Source organism: Crocuta crocuta, unplaced genomic scaffold (assembly GCF_008692635.1).
Source record: "Crocuta crocuta isolate KB4526 unplaced genomic scaffold, BGI_CrCroc_1.0 scaffold72, whole genome shotgun sequence".
NCBI lineage: Eukaryota > Metazoa > Chordata > Mammalia > Carnivora > Hyaenidae > Crocuta > Crocuta crocuta.
Genome location: NW_027529427.1, coordinates 602,429 through 608,138, shown reverse-complemented (window position 1 = coordinate 608,138; position 5,710 = coordinate 602,429).

Sequence of the window (5,710 nt, the reverse complement as noted above, 5' to 3'; positions counted from 1 at the left end):
AGTGATTTGGGCTCCGGTCATGATCTCACTGTTCCCAAGTTCGAGCCTCTGTCAGGCTCTGTGCTGAGAACTCAGAGCCTGGATCTTGCTTCAGATTCTGTGTCCTTCTCTCTCTGCCCCTCCCGCACTAATGCTCTGTCTGTCTCTGTGTGTCTCTCAAAAATAAAAATGAATATTAAAAAAATAGAGTGACATTAAGGGAAGATGGGGGGAAGGGTTAAATAGGTGATGGGTGTTAAGGAGGGCACTGGGTGTTGTATGTAAGTGATAAATCACTGAATTCCACTCCTGAAACTATTACACTGTATGTTAACTAACTGAAATTTAAATAAAAACTTGAAAAAAATATAAAAAATAATTAAAATCTCAATTTTTTTGAATAAATGCTAAAGTTATGTTCTAAAGTAGAGAAGCTTAGAGCAGTTAAGAACCTTCCCATAATCATTAAGATGATACCTCTCATTTATTCCCTTGCTGGCATCTGGATATTTTTTGATCTTAAAAAAATACCCTGATATATATGAATTATATATATGTAAATTTGAATCACATTTATCAAAACTGTGATAACTGATAAAAATTATCATTTTCACCTCCTCATCTATACTTTTTTCCCTCCAGTTTTTTGATTTTCAAAGGAAAGAAGGCATGAGTATATAATAACTTATTCAATATACTGCTTTTGTTCTTATTAGTTATAAGCCTATTTGATATCATAATTTAAAAATTAATTCCATATATATTAGATATTTAAAACAACTATTTCATAAAGGTTTGGTTAGTATTCATTTAATAGATACAGAAATTGGGACCTATCAAGGTTGAGTAACTGCCTAAGATTTCATCTGTAAGTGAGCAATTAAACCATTAAAATATTACTTATTCATGAATGTTTGCATTTTAAATATTTGCCTTTGTAGGAGTGACCAAATTTTGCAAATATTAAACAGAGGACTTTTCGTTTTCTCTTTTCATCATGTTCTCCTGCAGCCTCCATGCCTCTGAGGATTCCTGCCCCAAGGCCAAGGAGAGCCCTTACTGGGTCTTTTGGGCAATGTCTCTCATTTGTCACGTCAAGGGCTAATAAGGCTGCAGGGAGACAGGATGTTTTCTACACACAGAGAAGATACCCCTTCTGTTTATGACAACTAGGCCATGAGGGTTGTTGTTCTTTATCAAACGGTGGTCGGGATGTAAAGTAACAGTTTTCAGTGGGCAGAGCTGGACTGAAAACATAGACCGCTTAATTACCAACCCCCATAAATGCCACTTGCTTCATCCATCCAGCCTTTACTCAGAAATATGAACAGCCCCACATATTTCCAGATGCTCTCTGGGTGGAATGCAGTGGGAAGTGGACCATCCATAGTTGGAGATGAGGTAGAGGAGTGATGGGAGAGGAATGTACTCTGACTGATTACTGGGAAATCATAGGCTAAAGAAATTTGAAGAAGAAAGGAAAGTGAATTGGTCAGAGTTCTGATTTCTGCTTCCTGTGCTCTGGCCTGGAGAGGGCCAGTTGTATCAAGTGGGTTAAGGTAACACAGACAGAAAAGAGTCCTTTGGTTCCTCTTTACATTTAGGACTCTGGATGCTGCCTGGTATCAATCTGGAATGTAGCTACATCAAAGTCAGGAGAGGAGTGGGTAGGGTCTGAACTTCAAAGAGGAGAGGTGACTGCGGTACAGGTTGCATCAGAACAGCCGTGGAATTGGAGGCAGGATGCTGTGACAGGTTAGGGGTTCTATAGGATAAAAAAGAGCTGAGGGGGATCAGAGTTGGCCAGAGAGGGCTTCTGGGACTTCTTGGTCAAGGGACCAAGCTGAGACAAACCAGGTGGCTGAAGACTCAAGTGATAAATGCTGGCGGGTAAGGAGATGTTAGATTCACGGTGGCCAAGGAAGAACTCTCAGGTTGAAGACTATGAGGCTTTTCCTCCACCAGGAAGGAAGGGAGATCACCTTCTAGATACTATGGGGAGGAAGTATTTAGTATCTAAATACTGTTGGGGAGGAGCTGGGGAGAGGTAGAAGAGAAGTTTTGTAGTTATTGGATTACAACTTTACAACTGCATAGCTTTAAATTACTCTTTTAAATTACCCTGCCCTTCTTCCTGACTGATTAGTTACTGGGGTCTCTTGCTGAAGACTCAGTAAGTAATTGGAAAAAAAGGAAAAGGAACATGTGTGATCTACAATATGAATTAAATGGCGCCCCTCCATACACTTTAACTATTTTTGCTGGTTTTTTTAAAAAAAAATTTTAATGTCTATTTTTGAGAGAGAGAAAGAAAGCATGAACAGGGGAAGGGCAGAGAGAGAGGGAGACACAGAATCTGAAGCAGTTTCCAGAGTCTGAGCTGTCAGCACAAAGCCTGATTTGGGGCTTGAAGTCACGAACTGCGGGATCATGATCTGACATGAAGTCAGATGCTTAACAGACTGAGCCACGCAGGAGCCCCAACACTTTAACTATTTTTATAGTCAACGCTTTCCATCCTGAAGAATGACTCTGTGAAGGTGGGATCCGAGGTTTCAGTGTCTAATCGAATCACCTTTCTCGTGACTACTTACTCTATTTATGATTGTGATGGCCCAATGAAAAAAATTAAAAGTGTACAATAAATGAAAGAAAAAAATCAGTTATGAGTAATCTCTTATGATTGGAAGGTATCCTAAGAAATGGAAGGGTAGCATTTAATGGGAAGGTCAAAGCAAAGATAGAACAAAGAGACAGAGATAGAGAACGGACTCTTGAGGAGGGGACTCTAAGAGAGACTCACGGTTCTGCAGAGTCTGAAGCATTGGTAGAAAGCAGGACAAGGAGAAGTAGCATGAAACATGAATGAGGAGGTCTGTGTTTCTCCATAGTGAGGGACAAAGCTCAGGGACTGTATTGTGCCCAACTCCCTGCCTTCAGCCTGGTCTCTTGAGGTGTCTTAAATTTACCAGGCTTTATGTGGCTGCTATTTGCAAACAAGCTCCACCCCAAGGCCTCCAAATGGAACTCAGAATTGGACAGACCTTGCCTGAAACAGGTCATTGCTCTCAGCGATTGCATCATTACCCTCAAGGGTAACCTCTACAGGCTCTGAGGCCCTTCCAGAGGATAAAATTCATATTTAGTTAGAATGAATGTTCTTTTTACTTTTACTTTGACAGCAAAGTTCCTGGTGAGAAACTAGTTCTAAGAGATTCATCCATGTTATTATGTACATAGCAAATCAGTTTACTTTGTTACAGCATAGCACTTCTTGGTCTTCATCAAGCAAATTTTATGTTTCCACTTGCCCAGTAATAGGATCAAGATCGTCTCCATCTCTCTGACAGCACAAATAATGCAATTTTTTTTACTCCTCAGTGTCTGACAACCACTAATCTATTTTCTGTCTCTATGGATTTGTCAGGACATTTTAAATAAACAAATGGAATAATGCCTTATGGGGCTTTTTGTCTCTGGCTTCTCTCACTTAGCACGGTATTTTCAAGGTTCATCCGTGCTGCTGCATGTATCAGTATTTTTTCCTACGGATGAAAGACACTCTATTGCACAGCTGTACCGTATTTTATGTATTCGTTCATCAGTTGATAAGACATTTGGGTCACTTCCACTTTTGGGCTAGTATGAATAATTCGGCTCTGAACAGCTGTGTAAGAGTTTTTGTACAAATATATGTTTTCAATTCCCTTTGGTATTTAAGTAGGAGTAGAATTGCTGGACCACAGGGGGACTCTCTGTTTAACGTTTTGGGGAACTGCCGAATTGTTTTCCAGACAGCTGTAGCTTTATGCCTTGCCGTCTTTGATAAATGAGGGTTCTGTTTTCTCCACATTCTTGCCAGCACTTGTCATTCTGTTTTGTTGTTGTTGTTGCTGTTGTTTTAACAAATAGTTTATTGTCAAGTTGGTTTCCATATAACACCCAGTGCTCATCCCCACAAGTGCCCTCCTCCATGCCCATCTCCCCCCTCCCACCCCATACCAATGAGTCCTCAGATTCTTCTCAGTATTCAAGAGTCTCTCATGGTTTGCCTCCCTNTTGAAATATGTGGATTTAGAGTCTTTGTGTCCTTTGTGGGGTTCATGTTTGTGGTAGTCTCTGCTATCTTTGTTCCTTGCAACATTTCCTTCAGAGTATCCCCCTCAGGATTTCTTGCAGGGCTGTCTTAGTGGTGATGAATTCTTTCAATTTCTGTTTATTTGGAAAGAGTTTTATCTCTCCTTCTATTCTGAATGACAGGCTTTCTGGATAGAGGATTCTTGGCTGAATATTTTTTCTGTTCATCACACTGAAGATCTCCTGCCATTCCTCTCTGGCCTACCAAGTTTCAGTAGATAGGTCTGTCACCACTCTGATAGGTTTGCCTTTGTATGTTAGGGCCCTTTTCTCCCTAGGTGCTTTCAAAATTCTTTGTCCTTATATTTTGCCATTTTTACTATGATATGCCATGCAGAAGATCAATTCAAATTACATCCGAGGGGAGTCCTCTGAGCCTCTTGTATTTCCACGTTTACTTCCTTCCCCAGGTTGGGGAAGTTCTCTGCTATAATTTGTTCCAGGACTCCTTCAGCACCTTTCCCTCTCTCTTCCTCTTCTGGGATTCCTATGATACAAATATTGTGTGTTAGATCATATCGCTGAGCTCTCGAACTCTTCTGTCATGTTCTTGGATCAGTTTGTCTCTTTTTTTCTCAGTTTTTTTCTTTCTATAATGTTGTCTTCTAAATCACTTATTCTCCTTTTTGCCTCTTTAATCCATGCATTGGATGCCTCAAATTTATTATGTATCTCATTTATCGCATTTTAAAATTCATCATGCCTATTTTTATTCTCCATGGTGTTTGTAACCATAGTTTCTTTGATGTCCTCTATGCTTTTTTCAAGCCCAGCTATTAATTTTATGATTGTTGTCCTAAAATCTTGTTCAGCTATGCTGCTTATATCTGTTTTGAGCAGTTCATTAGCTGTCAATTCTTCTTGGAATTTCTTTGGAGGAGAGCTCTTTCGTTTTGTTATTTTAGTTAGCTTTCTGGCTCTTGTTAGTTTTAAAGACCTGTTAATGCTCTCTGCACCTGTGAGCGCTGCTGTATCTAAGAAGACTCTTTGAGTGTCCAGGACCTATCTTTTCAGAGAGTGTTTTTTGAATGGTATCTTTTGGTGTCTCTTGTTGAAACCTTTGTTATTTTATTTTCTTACTCGTAGTGATATTTGGGACTTTCCACCATGTGTACTTTGGCTTGTTTCTTGAGGTAGTCCTGGAGAAGAAAACAGACAGACAAATACACAGGGAGCAGAGGCACATAAACGCACAGGCTAATTCAACTAACATGCAAAGCAAGAGGGAAAATGAAAAAGTTAAGAGAAATGACAGAGGAGGGAAGGCGAATAATGGTAAATANGGATTTCTTGCAGGGCTGTCTTAGTGGTGATGAATTCTTTCAATTTCTGTTTATTTGGAAAGAGTTTTATCTCTCCTTCTATTCTGAATGACAGGCTTTCTGGATAGAGGATTCTTGGCTGAATATTTTTTCTGTTCATCACACTGAAGATCTCCTGCCATTCCTCTCTGGCCTACCAAGTTTCAGTAGATAGGTCTGTCACCACTCTGATAGGTTTGCCTTTGTATGTTAGGGCCCTTTTCTCCCTAGGTGCTTTCAAAATTCTTTGTCCTTATATTTTGCCATTTTTACTATGATATGCCATGCAGAAG